This window comes from Mixophyes fleayi, chromosome 8, assembly GCF_038048845.1.
Source record: "Mixophyes fleayi isolate aMixFle1 chromosome 8, aMixFle1.hap1, whole genome shotgun sequence".
NCBI classification, from domain to species: domain Eukaryota; kingdom Metazoa; phylum Chordata; class Amphibia; order Anura; family Limnodynastidae; genus Mixophyes; species Mixophyes fleayi.
This window is the reverse complement of record NC_134409.1, coordinates 128,804,385-128,820,268: the sequence shown is the minus strand read 5'-3', so window position 1 is coordinate 128,820,268 and position 15,884 is coordinate 128,804,385. Positions and strand designations below refer to the sequence as shown.

The following is a 15,884-nucleotide window of genomic DNA, read 5'->3' as shown; positions in this document are numbered from 1 at the left end:
ATACGCCATTAAGCTCTCACACCACAATTACAGTGCTCTCTTTTTGGGTCACCCTTGGACACCTTCTCCTATTAGCCCTGCACAACAGTTCAGCTTTCAAAACACCATTGTGTTCTACCTCTAGGGACACAAGTACAGCAATGCGTACCCACAAAAACATAGGTGCTCAAGCAGACGGATAAACACCTTTCTATAAGACACCAGCCACACAGGGTCTGCTTTCCAAACTTAACTCCTAGCAAGACATTATGTCCTCCACGTCTCCAAATCACTGAGACACATATCATAGATCTACTTCAGTATAGCCCACAAGGTAAACCCTATCAGGATAGAACAAGTCCTATTACCTAGACCCTAGATAGTCTCTGATCCTATAAATGTGACAACTGGGATGTCTGGTAGTGTTTATGGGGGCAATAGCTTACCTTGATTGCTATACACCAAATTAACATGTCCCTGGACAGGAATAAATCCCACTCAAGGTAGATCTGGTCCCATGAGATCCCAGCTTTTTAATAACAGTGATTTCCCTGGATTCTATGACCAATTATTCCCCAATAAAACCTTTTTCCCTGGGCAGGAATAACCAACCACCCTCCAGGTAGCTCTGTCCAGCTCTCACATGTCCACATCAGTCATTAAAGCACAAAACAGTGTAAAACTGTCAGAAAGTAAAGTAAACAACGTTCCTCAATACTATACAAGACCATAGAGCACATCCATGTACCCTGAGTGCATGTGAAGCCAGAGCTCTGGGCAAACTGCACAATGTGTGCAAAAAGTACCAAAAATCCTGTGAAATTGACCTAATAAAAGGTACCCTGCACTTACCCGTCCTGGCAGGAACGAGCCTGCCTCACTCCCCAGAGCAAAATAACAGTCCAACACGTCCTAAAGGGCCAAAACCTAGTAGGCCTCAAGTGAAGCCGCGGTGTTTCCTGAGCCCTCCAGGCCGGGAGCAGGGTGGGCTCCGGCAGGACCAGCGCTCAGCGCCGTCCAGACTTTGTATATCCGTCAGGGTCGTGTGTGAGTGTGTGCAGGGTACCTTGCCAGGGCTCCCCCTTCTTCCTTGTTGCCTGGGCTGTGATCCTGCTGCTCTCCCCCACCCCCCCCCTGGTCCGCATCGACAACCGCTCCACACGGCCTCCCCTCCCCCCGCCGACTCTCTACCTCCACGGGCGGAAACGCGACTGACCACACGGGGATCCCCGGCTCCGGCGGCAGGGGCGGCGGGAACGGGGGGAGGTCCCCGACGGGCACGCCCACCTTACTTCGTCCGATTGGTTGGCCCGGGCGAACACTTCACGCCTACTGGGCGGCGGTGGGTGTCAATCACCATGGGGGCTGTCACGCGACGCAGTGACAGCCCGCGCTGAGAGTTGGTTTCCCACAGTAGGTGGAGAGGAGGCGAGGAGATCACATCGTTCTCCTCGTCTGGCTCTATGTGACATGCCAGTGGCAGTCATAGCATGTACTTTACTGATCAAAACAATATTGTTTTATTATTTACCATTTTGGAGAAATGTCTCTATTTGTTTCACTTTATACATAATATCACAGTTGGTTTACAAGTGTAACAAAAATATTTGACCACATAATTTGTATCTGTGCGTTGCTGAATAGATTGTTGCATTGAAATGGAGACATTTACAGAGTTTCTGTGCATGTTTAGACAACAAGAAAGCAGCATTTGTTTAAATACATTTATTTAACGTAAACAGGAAAATACATAAAACTGCATAATTTATAAACAATGATAATATTATATTATATTGCATTTGCTGACAAATACTTAACTATTTAGGAGCTGGAACCCACAGAAATGCTCAGATAGATGTGTATGTGTATGTGTGTGTGTGTGTGTGTATATATATATATATATATATATATATATATATATATATATATATATATATATACACACATACTCACACACACACACACGTTTATTTTCTAAGGCTACATGGTAATCTGAAGCAGTGGATAAAAGAATATATATATATATACACACACACACACACACACATTCCACTTCTACACTGGTATAGAATAAATATAATCTTTTCTCCACTGCATCAGATTACCATGTAGCCTTAAAAAATAAACGTATATATAGAGAGAGAGAGAGAGAGAGAGCCTATATCAGTGTATAAGTGGAATGTCTGCTTCCTTAAATTATTCAAATGTTGGGATATATTATTTTGTAATCTTGTTTTCCTTGCTATCAGTGGTACTAATATGTTGATATATATATATATATATATATATATATATATATATACATACATACACACACACACACACACACACACACAGATAGATACATAGTTACACCCCTCTTCATTATATTTATCAATCAATTATTAACTTCAGATCCACTCAAAATGAGTACTTAATTGGAATGTTCTTCCTGTGTCTACAGTAATTGCCAAAGAAATACAATATTAATTTCTGATGACTAAAACAGGGCATCCGAGTGGTGAGGATTCATGTCTGTAACATAACGGACCCCCAAAAATTTGTGATTACCTCCTGGAGGTAAGATAGTAAAAAGTTAAATAATTGCCATAAATGAAGGTTTGACCCTCAAAATAAACGTAAGGAGAATGAGCCACATTTTATTAATCCTGCTCAGTGGGGACCTATGAAGAAGAAAGACTTATTAACATGCTATATTTTTAGATAAGCTTAAGAGAGCAAATTGGTTAACTAGATAATAAGCCTTATATATGACAATCCTATCCCCAGTGTGACTTGTTGTTATATCAGCTTCCACCCCTTGCTGCATAGAACACATTTTAGTGCAGGACAAATTATACCTTTACTGTGGTCCCCAGATTCAGATGGGGCTATCTAGCCATTGGTTTCTATTGATCCCAAATATATTCCACATTTTTATAACTATATTGGGTTGTTTGGAATGCATCATCATCATCATCATCATTTATTTATATAGCACCACTGATTCCACAGCGCTGTACAGAGAACTCGCTCACATCAGTCCCTGCCCTAGTGGAGCTTACTGTCTAAATTCCCTAACATACACACACACACACACACAATGCATGAATAATTTGGCCTTTGTGGGGCTACTGTTTGACATCTATCCAGGCTCTGTCCTTAATTCCAGCCTTTAAGACCCCCCAGTACTGGGGTAAATTCATAGTCCAGGCAGATTGCATTTTAAATATCACCAAATATGGAGAGGACTACAAGGTGTGACCCTCCTAAATGCAGCTGGTCCTGCAGGGACATACAGTGGTCCCTGTATGAAATGCTGCAATCTCTGCCCTGACAGTCATGGATCTTATCATCAGCCCCCAGACAGGGATTGTAAACTGCAGATCTCACCCCCTCCTCCTCCTCCTCCTCCTCTTTTTCTGGGGGGGAGGGGAGGTCTTGTGTGACACCTCCCCCTCCAGTGCCGTGTTTTTCTCACACTTCCCCCTCCCCTTTTGCACGCAGGAGTGGGGGCTCTGAAGAAGGGAACCTTGCAGCACCACCATGATGAGCAGGAGGACAAAAATGGGGGGGTCTGCGAGGGTCAGTGGCCGCCTCCCTCCCTCCATTGAGGATGGCAGTGGGACTTCGGTGGATGTCATGGTCAGGGCTTAGGAGCTTGCAATCCATTTGCTGATCGCAGCCCTCCGCCGCCACGGGGCTTCCCAGGCACTGCAGCAGGGAGGGGCAGAGAGAGAGAGAGGGTGTTGAGTTGCATTGGCCGCCATGGCTCAGCAGTGTGTAGGCTGAGCGGACCCTCTGCCGCGTGCGAGAGCGTTCTGCTGCGACAGTGACCTTGTGCCTTAAGCGCAGTCGCTACAATGTAGCCGGCTGCGTCCGGCCGCAGAGCCGCGAACACAATCTCTCGCTCTATGCACAGCGCCGCGTAGATCCTCCCCCCCGGGTGGGGACAGACGGACCGACAGACAGGCAGCTGGACTATCCTTCTACCCCTCTCGCGTTTGGATTTTTGCTTTGCTTTGTACTATTGATCTCCATGTATCATTTTCATATATATATATTTTTATATATAGATACATATTTGGCATATACACCGGGCTGGAAATCAGGTATGGTGTGAAGGTCTACGTGGCAGGAAGAGGCACTGTAACCCCCTCCCCCAATCCTACCACCTCCCCGGTCTGACCTGCAGTCTGCAGATCACTCCTTCCCCTACTTAGTATTGGAGCACTCTCTCTTGTCATGTGTTTATATAATATCGCTCTCCTTAAAATGTATTATGTACTAATCTATTAAAATCTATATATTGGTAGAAAATTGACCCTGTCTACCATATCTCATATTTGCTGGTGCCTAATAAGATTATGTTGACCTGTATGTGATGTGCAGTATTGTGTACATTAGACGTGTACTGCCTCAATTGCCACTAAATATTGAATAAAGTTTGTTTATATTTTATTTTAAAAATATTAGAATTCCTCAGATGTTTACCATTGCATGCCAATCTGCTTTAAACTCATTTTTATTTTTTTATTCAATGTATTAATAGCCACAAAGTCTGTTTCAGATGCATGGATTTATATAAACATATACTGCTAAAACATTATACTTTTTTTTTTTTTTTTTTTTTGCATTTGCAACCCTAGATCAGATTCATACATCCATCTATCTATCTTTTCAATGACAGCCTAAACTGTGTTCTGTATACTGGAGAGAAAAAAATAAGATGGGCTGCTAAATAAAATCTTCCTTAAAAAATGATATCTAGGCAATGACATTTCAATCTAATTTACATAATCTCAAATATATTTTAAGTACAGTTGATGCACGCTTTGCTAATGCTGTTTCAATGGAGAATTCTGAATTTTGTTTCAAATTCTAAAAGATCAGACTGAGATCTGTAAGCTGGTGGGTTAAAGTCTCCCTCTGACTGCCAGTCTCTGCCTTTTCTCGTGGTATGGGGTTTCCTCTACAGTTTTACAGAGACACTCTGCAAGAGAGCACCCATCCCTCCTTCCCCTGACCAGTCTGCTATTTTGGTCTTCCTCTGTAAAAGGTATAATGTATAACTCCCGATGCTGCTGAGACAGTACATTGACTATCAGACTAGATTTCTGTAAGAATATTTTATTTTTAAATGAACTGGAAACATATCTGTAAATCACAGAGCGTTACTTTTTTTTTTTTCATTTACACCCTACCAAATAAAAATATGTCTGTTCTACTCAAACTTTCAAGATAATCTAAGTGGATATAAAGATCTGTTATTAAATTCCTTCCATACTTTTCTATGCAACTGTGTGTCCTGGTGAGAACTGCATTTCAATTCTGCCTAGTTAATTGCTCAATTATTGTATTCCATACAGGCTACACACTGTTGTAATTTATATACAATGTCTTGTAGCAACAGAGCTAAAAATAAGTATTTTAATATTATGCAGATACTTCACATGCAATACTAGAAAACACAATTTAATTCCCCAGACTGCTTTTTTTTTTTTTATGCTTAGTACACACTTTTAGACTTTTTCTCACCACCCTATGGCTGGTGACACCATGTAATTAACAGTCTGAGAGAGATCCTGTTTTAGAATAACACCTTGTGTAATAAGGCTGAACAGTGCGCTGTCAATTAATTCATCGCCAATTTGAGAGCACAATCTGCTTCCTCGGATTCATGGAAATTTGGCAATGTTGAATATAACTAGCCAGGTGGGTGGAGGTGATACTTTATAGTACACCCCTCCACCCCAGCAAAAAATAAACACTATATATATATAAATATATATATATTTTATTTATTTTTATTTTTTTATTTTTTTTACTAATCTTTTGAAAAGCTGAGCACTAACATTAACAGTAAAGTAGCTTTACATCATCCTGACCACTGGGTTTTTGGACAACATCTATGGCAATAATGTGACCAGCTGTCCTAACGTTCAATGATAGTTTGCGGCCATGGCTCCTACATATCTCAGTGTTCACAAACTAGTCCTGCACTCCTGTTTATTGGCTGTGAAAATCTTCAGCCTGGAATTCTTGTATTCCTAGAACGTGGATGAACCTGGGAAAACATGAGCACTAAACAGCCTACTGTGATGAGAAATGAAACGTGAATAGGCTCAATTTAGGAGAACACAATGCTATATGACTCCAATTCATATATTTGCCATCATCCAAGACTAGGACCCTGATTCCTGAGACCCCCCCCCCCCATCCCCTATTCTTCTATCATTCCCAACCTTTTCCTTCTCCCCCCCCCCCCCCACCCCCAAGTTTAATTTCTGTTAGGTTTACACCTCTCCCTCTCTAAATAAATGCTGAATGCTCAGTTGAGACAGGGCCTCCCTTTACCCTTTGATTGTATTAAATCCCAATAGTTTATTTCTGAAGCATTATTTTCTCAGCCATGGCTGTTCCCCTCATCTACTCGTAACTGTACGACTGTCATGATATCCTTTCTTTTGATTGTTGTTCTTTAATAAAAAGTTATTGCAAAGAAAAATTAAACATGACGTTGTAAAGGGGGTGTGTTTTTTTTTTTGAGGGGGGGGGTTATTAATAAATAGTAGTCTTACAATGTCGTACCAAACAGAGCCTAGGTAAAATTTCTAATCCCTGTCCTATTACAACCCATATTTACTATCCTGTTATTTACTATTACTCCATGTTTTGTCTCTGCACTCCAGTCCATTGAACACTTTGCCCTCATATATTTATATTACTATTCTAATATATCTATTTTTTCTATCTATCTCCTAGCTAGCTATCCATCTCTTGCATCTATATCTATCTCCTGTGTTATCTTAATACTTTCTTCTTATGTCATTAGTAGAATGTTAAGAAAACTGAAAACAAAAGTTAGAGGCCAGCATTACGCGTTTGTTATAGATCCACTTTCCAGACACATTCCATCCTCTAAGGTGTTTTAAAAATAATCCATCTATTTTGAAACAAATGGATATTGAATCATACAACACATTGTATGCCACAAAGAAGTACAGGTGTGGTCTGTATTTTTACAGCTTAAATGTAGTCTGTGCTATCTAGAGGTACTGGGACATTTTTTTTTTCAAGAAATATGGGCAATTTTGGATACATTTACAACATTAACTCTGCACCACTGCCAGTAACTGCAGGTACTTATATGAGCAAATGAAACACGCAATGCAGCCAATCGGATACAAGGTTTCACTCGTCAGACTATGGGAAACTACTAAAAGCCATGTGATTGGTTAATCTGAATTGGCAGTACATGTGTTATTATATGTATATCATTATATATATGTTTATATATATATATATATATATATATGTATATTATTATATGTATGTTATTATATGTATATGCTTGCAGAGTGGGAATTGGTTTATGACATCAATGAAGACGTCGCAGTCATGGATTATAGTGATGGTGATGGGGGAGTAGTCCATGGCTAATTCAGTAATGCACAGGATCGAACTGCCAATTAAAGCCGCCAAAAGATCCTCTCTAGAACACAAGTGTAAATAGTCCACTATAGCATGTTTGATATATACTACAAATTTAGGACAAGTGGTTGTATAGCCCACCAATCCTTGCATATAGCCCACCAATCCTTGCATCATGTATTTATTCTATAAATCAATTGTGATGCATAAAATATTTATTTTTTTTTACTCTACACAAGTCATTTCATCCACCAATCTGACCCTAGTGGTAAAGTATGAATTTGACAAGAAATAACGTGAGCTTGGGGTAAGGGCTTGCTGTATTTTCAAAAGAACTTAGGGTAGCTGTCCATTGAAAAAGAAAAAAAAATAGTTTTGCAATACACAGCACACCAGCACCAGCTTATAGATTAAACATAAAGAAATATAAATGAGAGCATAGATGGCCTCCTGCAGAGGTGTATATTAATGCCTTACACAACAACATATTTCAGATATGTAGAGTCATCACGGTCATGTAGCATAATATTATACGTGTTTGGAGCACTGAGAAGCTTTGGTAAGAGGGGGAAGCCTATATTATTATTATTATTAATTTTTATTTATAGGGCGCCACAAATTATCCGTAGCGCCGTACAAGGACAAACAATGGCACAGTACAAGGTGAAACAGCACAGTACAAGTAACAGTAAGCACTATAACTCTGGGGGCTCAGGCACAGCATGAAAGAGAGGGAGGGAGGGGAAAAGTGAGTACAGGCAGGTAACTATGGCCCAAGAGGGTGGGCACGGATGACAGGTTGAGAGTCACTGAGGGGAGCGGAGAGAAGCGAGAGGAGACAGAGAGCAGAGGGACTGAGAGGAGGTGAGCTGAGTAGCTGGAGAGCGCAGTTAAAAATGATGGAAACAGAAGGTAGGAGAGCCCTGCTCAAAGGAGCGAACAATCTAAAGGGAGGGGAAGACAGACAGACACATGGATGAGACGGAGAGACAGGAGGAAGGGGGAGAAGGGAACAAGGGATGAGAAAGAGAGGTAGCCGACCGGTGGGAGTTTAGGCATGAGACTGGAAGGCTTTAAGGAAAAGGTGGGTTTTTAATGTTCGTTTGAAAGAGGACAGATTAGGGGAAGTTCTGATGGAGCGGGGGAGTTTGTTCCAATGGAGGGGAGCGGCGCGGGAGAAGTCTTGGATACGTGCGTGAGAGGAGGTAATCAGAGGGGAAGAGAGGCGACGATCGTTGGACGATCGCAGTGAGCAGGAGGGAGTGTGAATAGAGATAAGGTTAGAGATGTAGGGAGCAGTGGAGTTGGCGAGGGCCTTGTATGTCAGAGTGAGGAGCTTGAAAAGGATTCTGTAGGGGAAGGGGAGCTATAGAACCATTCCCCCAATATTTCTGCCCCCTGCCATAATACGGAGAGGGTTGTTTACCAGCATTACTCAATGTTGCACATCTGCACTAAAACCATAGCAACCAATTATATATTTGCTTTTATTGTCCATCTCCCATTAGAAAGCTGATTGGTTGCTATGGTCTTAAGAGTAGGTTTGTATCTTTGAGCAATGGTAGTAAAGACTGCTTGCTGTAGTATATGTATAGATACCATGCACGAGCCAGACTTGTGTAATCTTTGTTAATACTGCCAGACCCATGATCCACTCAAACCCTCCATCTATCTCTGCATTGACCACACTTGCTGGTGGACAACGCGTCTTCCAGACCGCAAGTATCGAGGCTATTGAGAAGTAGACTGCCTTGATCATTAAGTTTATATAACAGGCTAGCCTGTGACACGCCAGGTGTTGTGAAACTACAAGTCCCAGCATATCCTTCCAGCAATAAGCTGCTATATATTGGCAAAGCATGCTGGGACTTGTAGTTTCACAACACCTGACGTGTCACAGGTTAGCCAACAGTGGTCTATAACATACTTTCTAATCTCCTGCCCAATATATGATTTCTCAATATCTCCATTTATTTATTCCCAATGCCCAGGAGTCCAATTCATTTCTTAGCCTGACACTCATTCATCGGATTTTATTCCACCCCAATTAATTTATTCCCGTTATTATTATTGTTGCAGATTTGTAAGGTGTCATGATGTTCCACGTTGGACAGTGGGAAAATCAGCACAGATCAAGCTGGGACATACGAGGTAGACAAATGACATGAACACAAAGGGTAGGGAGGACCCTGCTGATGAGAGCTTCAATTATAATTGTAAGATGGGACAGCTAACAAAGGAGCGAGTGTGACAGCATGGAGTGGTATCAGTGGGCGTAGGGTATAAAGAGATGGGCCTTCAGAGAGTGTTTAAAGGTGGGTGAGAGGCTGAGTGGCCATGGAAGTGAATTTCATAGAAGGGAGTGTAAGCGAGACGTAGGTAGACGGGGAGAGGTTGAGTATTTCGAGATGAGATTTATAAAAAGGTGGTATTGTTCAGGACTTTGTAGGTGAGGGCGAGTCATTTGAATTGGTTTCTGGATATTTAAAGTGCATCTTACATCTGGACACAACCATTTTGTGTACTACAGCAATATTAATAACCGTCATCATTTATATAGCCATCAATTCTGCAGCGCTGTACAGAGAATAATACTCATTCACATCAGTCCCTGCCCCACTAAATTCTCTAACACAAACACTAGGGTTAATTTTCTCAGCAGCCAATTAACCTATAGTATGTTTTTTGGAGTGTAGGGGGAAACCAGAGCACCTGGAGGAAACCCACACAAAAAAACGGGAGAGAACATAAAAACTCCACACACATAGATCTCTGGTCGGGAATCAAACTCTTGACCCCAGTGCTGTGAGGCAGAAGTGCTAACCACTGAGCCACCATGCCCATAGCAATGCAAACTATCACTGACTTTGTGCCTCAGTAAGCCATTGGTTCCTAGTGAATTGAAAGACTATTGGTCCAGGTAAGTTTAAGATGCCTCAGACAAAGCAAATGTGAGGGACTGCGTGTGAGAAGTCAGACACCTTGTGTGTCCACAGCAATTTTGAGTCATTAAAATAACTCATTGCTTTTATTTCCATAGTGAAAATACAATGTGCGTGATACTCTGTGTATGCAGTGTGTTAATACTGCTCCCACCATTTGCACAGGACATTGAAATCTCTGCAGGTTTCAGGATCATTGATCTCTAAGACATGGCACCTCCCCCCGTTGTCACTCTTAACACACGCCAGAATCACTGCATACAGATAAACACATATAGATGTGAACAAGACAGACAGCCTATTACAATCGTACTCATTTCATTGGCCAATGATTCTTGTGATTATTTTGCTGCATTTGTTATCAAAGAGGAACGAGGTGGATGTAAGGCAGCAGATTCTAATGGCAGCTAACTATGGATATTAAAAAAACACTATTTTCTTGCTGAAAAAATGTGAATTAATGGTTTCTTCCTTGTTGTTAAATCTAAAAATAAAAAAAATGTGTCTTTTACAGTGTGCAGAAGAAATGGTGTGAATCTAGCAGCAAATTGACACCTCCGAAGAGGAAGATGATTTAAGTAGACTAATTACATTACAGGGATATTTTCAGGGGTGCAGGGTAGAGCTGTCAACTTGAAATCAGTCTACGAATCTGCACCAAATACCATTAGTTAGATTTTATAGGTAAATTCACTTCAGTCTGAAGCTGGCTACACTTGTAATGGTTTCAGCCACGATTTAAAGTCCGGATGATCATGCTGATTCATGCGTACACACCTACACAATTTACCTTCCGATCTGTGATCTTCATCTCTCATAACCATCTTCTGAGAAGATTGTGACTCTGTACACTCTACAGATATCTGCCTACGCTGCTGGTAGTGAGTGCGTGCACACTGCCACATTTGCTCGACATCGTTCCATCGTTGATCGTGATTTGTAGGAAGCTTAGAAAATCAAATCAACAGATGCAATGTGTTTTGGTAGGATAAAACATGATCAATGGAGCGTATACACTAATGCAATATCAAAACAAGGTCATGAATCGAGAAATCTGCATAATAATTGCAAAGGTTTGTACCCAGCTTAACTGTGTATCAATGAGATGTCCTGGTATAACTGTCCCCATATACGGGTGACTTGATTAGGCTGTTTTAGACCTCACTGCCCACATTGCGAGGCATATATGGGCCAAAATTGACCAGATACTCAATTGTCCATGTATGTGGTCATTGACTGACTGCATGTTTGGCTAAATCTTCCAGAGATCAGGTAATTGATATGCTATTTCAGACCTACCTGGCCATAAATTGCACAAAGGTCTGCCAATACCTATCAACATTTATTAAGTTATTTATATAGCACCTACATATTATGAAGCACTTTACAGAGAATGTTTAATCATTTACATCAATGCCTGACCAGTGGAGCTTTCAATCTATATTCCCTACCACACACACATTAGGGTTAATTTTCTCAAGAGCCAATTAACCTACCAGTATGCATTTAGGGTGTGTGGGAGGAAACCGGAGCACTCAGATGAAACCCATGTAACTATAAGGAGAACATAGAAACTCCACACAGGGCTCTAGTTGTGGCCAAGAGAATCTGCGACTTTGCCCCAAGTATTGAACAAACAGATCTTTGCCATTTAACCACATACCTGTTTCGCCAAATTGGGCATAGATCTAGCCAGACCACGCTTCAGTACAGTAGTTGCATCTGCCTATGTATGGGCACCTTATGGGTTATCTGAGATCTGCTCTAAAGCATAGTTGTCAACCTTTCCAGGTTGGCCTCTGGGAGGCTCGAGGGAGAGGTGGCGGGGCTCAGCGAATCACGTTATTTTGGCCCCGCCCCATGACGTAAGGACGCAAACCACGGGAGCGGGCAAAATGATGCGATTCCCAGAGAATCGCATCATGGAGGCTCACAATCTGCCCACTTCACTAGGAAGTGGACAGATGCGGGAGAGTTGCCAGCTTGCCCGGGAGACCTACCCGGATTCCGGGAGAATTGGCAAGTATGCCCTAAAGCCCTGACTACTCATCGCGCCAACCTGCTTAAACACAGTGGAAAAATGAGCCACTAAACACGGTCGGTTATTTTGTTCCCTTTGCCCAAGCTTTAAAATAGACAGAGGTTTAATTCCCCTGTCGTCTCTGAGACTACAGACAGGACGAGGATTCTTTCTCATGAATATTTGATAATCCGCGGTGGTGTTACAGTTAGAGACAGCAGGCGTATGTGTAAAAGCTGTGGTCACTGGTGCGTGGCAATGAGCACAAGGAAAAATGTGTTGAAAAATGGTCACTATTGTGCACACCACATACGTCCTTTGTAATTAGAGCCTTGCTTACAATAAATCCTGCAAATAGGTATATAAATTGCTTTACAGAAAAACATTTTCATCGGATTTGTACAGACAATCATCTGCATACACCGTAACATAATTCTTCTGATATTTCTGAATCATTTTACTGGTGATACCACTGTATTATAGATAATCATATTGTGCTGAAGGTAACTGAGAGAGCATGTGGAATTATTTAGCAAAGCAGACACTCGGCTTAGTATTACACAATCTTTGATATAGATCCATGACAGATGTTCTTTAACCTGCTAGAAAACAATTATCTTATCAGTGGAGGTGCTTATTTGTGCTGTTTACTAACAAAATGCAAATGTGAAGAAACCAATAGCCACCAATAAGATGTTTGCTTTCATTATGCAATATGCATTAGGTGGATTAAAGCTCACTGCTGATTGGTTGCAATCTTATTTTTCCTTGATTGAGGATACCATGCATTAGTTCCACATTTAATGCTATCATAATTCTAAGAAAGTCCATCACATGTCAGAGTTTGGGTAAATAATCCACTGTTTGTAACCAATTACATTTTCAATTGAAAAATATAATAATCATAACAAAGCACGGTGGCTCAGTGGTTAGCACTTCTGCATCACAGCACTGGGTTCATGAGTTCAATTCCCAACTATGGCCTTATCTGTGTGGAGTTTGTGTTCTCCCTGTGTTAGCGTGGGTTTCCTCCGGGTGCTCCAGTTTCCTCCCACACTCCAAAAACATACTGGTAGGTTAATTGGCTGTTGTCAAAATTGACCCTAGTCTGTGTGTCTGTGAGAGAGAGAGTGTGTGTGTGTGTGTGTGTGTGTGTGTATGTTAGGGAATTTAGACTGTAAGCCCCAATGGGGCAGGGACTGATGTGAGTTCTCTGTACAGCGCTGCGGAATTAGTGGCGCTATATAAATAAATGGTGATGATAAAGAAGATAAAGGCTGGTAGCCTGTTAGTGCAGTGTACATGAACTTATGTACAGGGTGTACTGACTTCTCGACAAGCAACAATTACCTCAGGGGATGAGGAGGAAATTGCCTGCCTCTACCTTGGGCTGGGTCACTGGTCTACCTGCATTTATTTCCTTTCAAATGTTCATAATAGGCTTCTGACCCGAGCTCCCCCACCCTATCAAGGGCATAACTACCATAGATGTCCTTATTTTTTTCCACCATTGAGCAGTACATGGGGCACCTTACAAAATACTGCAATGGGGTCCTCAAATGTCTCATTACGCCCCTTGATCCCTATAATGTCCTGCTACACACAGCTGAGACTCTTTTCCTTCCTCTCACCAAGAACAGGACAATTCCACCCACATTCCCAGACAACAAACACTGAGACTGTAGAACTGATGCAATCACTAATACAATGTTTATTATGGGTGTATGGTTTTCACTGGCATAGCTATTTATGACTATTGCATACATCCAACTGGTTTAGTTTGTTTATAGTATATACTGTCGTTTTCATTAATATTATCCGTAAAATAATTTAATATTCTTGCGTACTGAGGTTATATTCTCCTAGTTATTGCTATAATAAAGACACATAAACAATCCCCCCAAAATATAAAACCATGACTATTCCCAGGCAGATGTGTCTGATTGAATATAGTGGGGTGTCCTTTGTATATCACCCTATCCTTAGTCATTTGATTTATGCAGCCATTAAGTGAGAATAAGGACACAGAGATGATCTGTTGTTTGCATTCCTCCCTTGAACACATAATTTCTGTACAGTATTGCAGCCTTACATGTCACAGAGAGAATGCAGAATATTTACCTACAGCTGTATATGAGTCCAAATGCCTCAGCAGCCTGTTTTTATAAAACCTGCATTAAATAGATAGATATAAATTCAGACAGCAGGATATGTCTTCTGAGCCATAGATCAAATACTGGGTCATGCCATAAAGACACAGAACTGCCACAAAATGCACTGAGAAAGAAGGGGGAGCGACTGCGCATGCTCAGTGTCGCTTAAACGCCGCCTTCCAGTGCGCAGGCGCATAACATGCCTCTGCCGTCCTTTACCGCGCATGCGCTTTGCAAAGAAGTTGCTGCGGCGCTGCTTATGGCGTCCTATCGCGCATGCGCAAAAGAAAGTTTGGCTTCCGCAGGTGACGACTCACGGTAACTTTGCAACTCCATCAGAGGTCATGTGAGGGCCGGGCCAGCCAGAAGCTTCCAGAATACAGGCGTCTCCCGGTCCCTTCTGAGCTAATCCGGGACTGTGCAGGAACTTGCCTTGTAATCAACACTGAGGGCAGGGCTTGCAGACACCAGAAGTAACTGCACGGGGAAAAACTTGCATGCACAATGTGAAGCACACTGATAATACATACACTATATCAGGCCTGTCCAACCTGCGGCCCTCCAGGTGTTGTGAAACTACAAGTCCCAGCATGCCCTTCCAGCTATCAACTGGTTGTCTACCGGCAAAGCATGCTGGGGCTTGTAGTTTCACAACACCTGGAGGGCCGCAGGTTGGACAGGCCTGCACTATATGGACAGAAGTATTTGACCACACGGTATTGAATTGAGGTGTTTCAATCAGACCTGTTGCAAGAGGTGTATAAAATCCAGCACCTAGACATGCAGTTTCTGCTTGCAAACATTTGTGATTCAAAATGGGTCATTCTGAAGAGCTGAGTGACTTCCAGCGTGGTACTGTGATAGGATGCTGCTTTTGCAATAAGATTGTTCATGCAATTTCATCCCTGCTGGATATTCCACAGTCAACTGTAAGTGATATTATTAGAAAGTGGAAGCGTTTAGGAACAACAATCACGAAGCAGAAGACCACGTAAAATCACAGAGCGGGGTCAACGACTGCTAATGTGCATGATGCGTAAAAGTCACCAACGCTCTGCTGATTCCATAACTGAAGAGTTCGTAACGTACACTGGCATCAATGTAAGCATAAAAACTGTGCGGCGGGAGCTTAATGGAATGGGTTTCCATGGCCGAGCAGCTGCATACAAGCCTCACATCACCAAGACCAATACAAAGTGTCGGATGGAGTGGTGTAAAGCACACCGACACTGGACTGGAGCAGTGGAAACGTGTTCTGTGGAGTGACGAAACGCGCTTCTCTGGCAGTCAGATGGGCGAGTCTGGATTTGGCGGATGCCGGGAGAACGTTACCTGCCTGACTGCATTATGCCAACTGAGAAGTTTGGTGGCAGAGAT

At 42.0% G+C, this 15,884-nt stretch overlaps 1 protein-coding gene across 4 annotated transcripts in view; it reads right to left on the bottom strand.

Annotated features, from left to right (window-relative positions):
- Nucleotides 1–1,152, bottom strand: part of SETD5 (SET domain containing 5) — a 67,684-nt gene extending 66,532 nt beyond the window's left edge. For 3 of the 4 annotated variants that reach the window (XM_075183484.1, XM_075183488.1, XM_075183485.1), the window contains exon 1: nt 832–1,152. The gene's annotated coding sequence lies outside the window, so the exon portion shown is untranslated. The remainder of the gene's footprint in view (nt 1–831) is intronic. The other variant, XM_075183487.1, reaches the window with a different exon arrangement.
- Between the last annotated feature and the right edge of the window lie 14,732 nt (nt 1,153–15,884).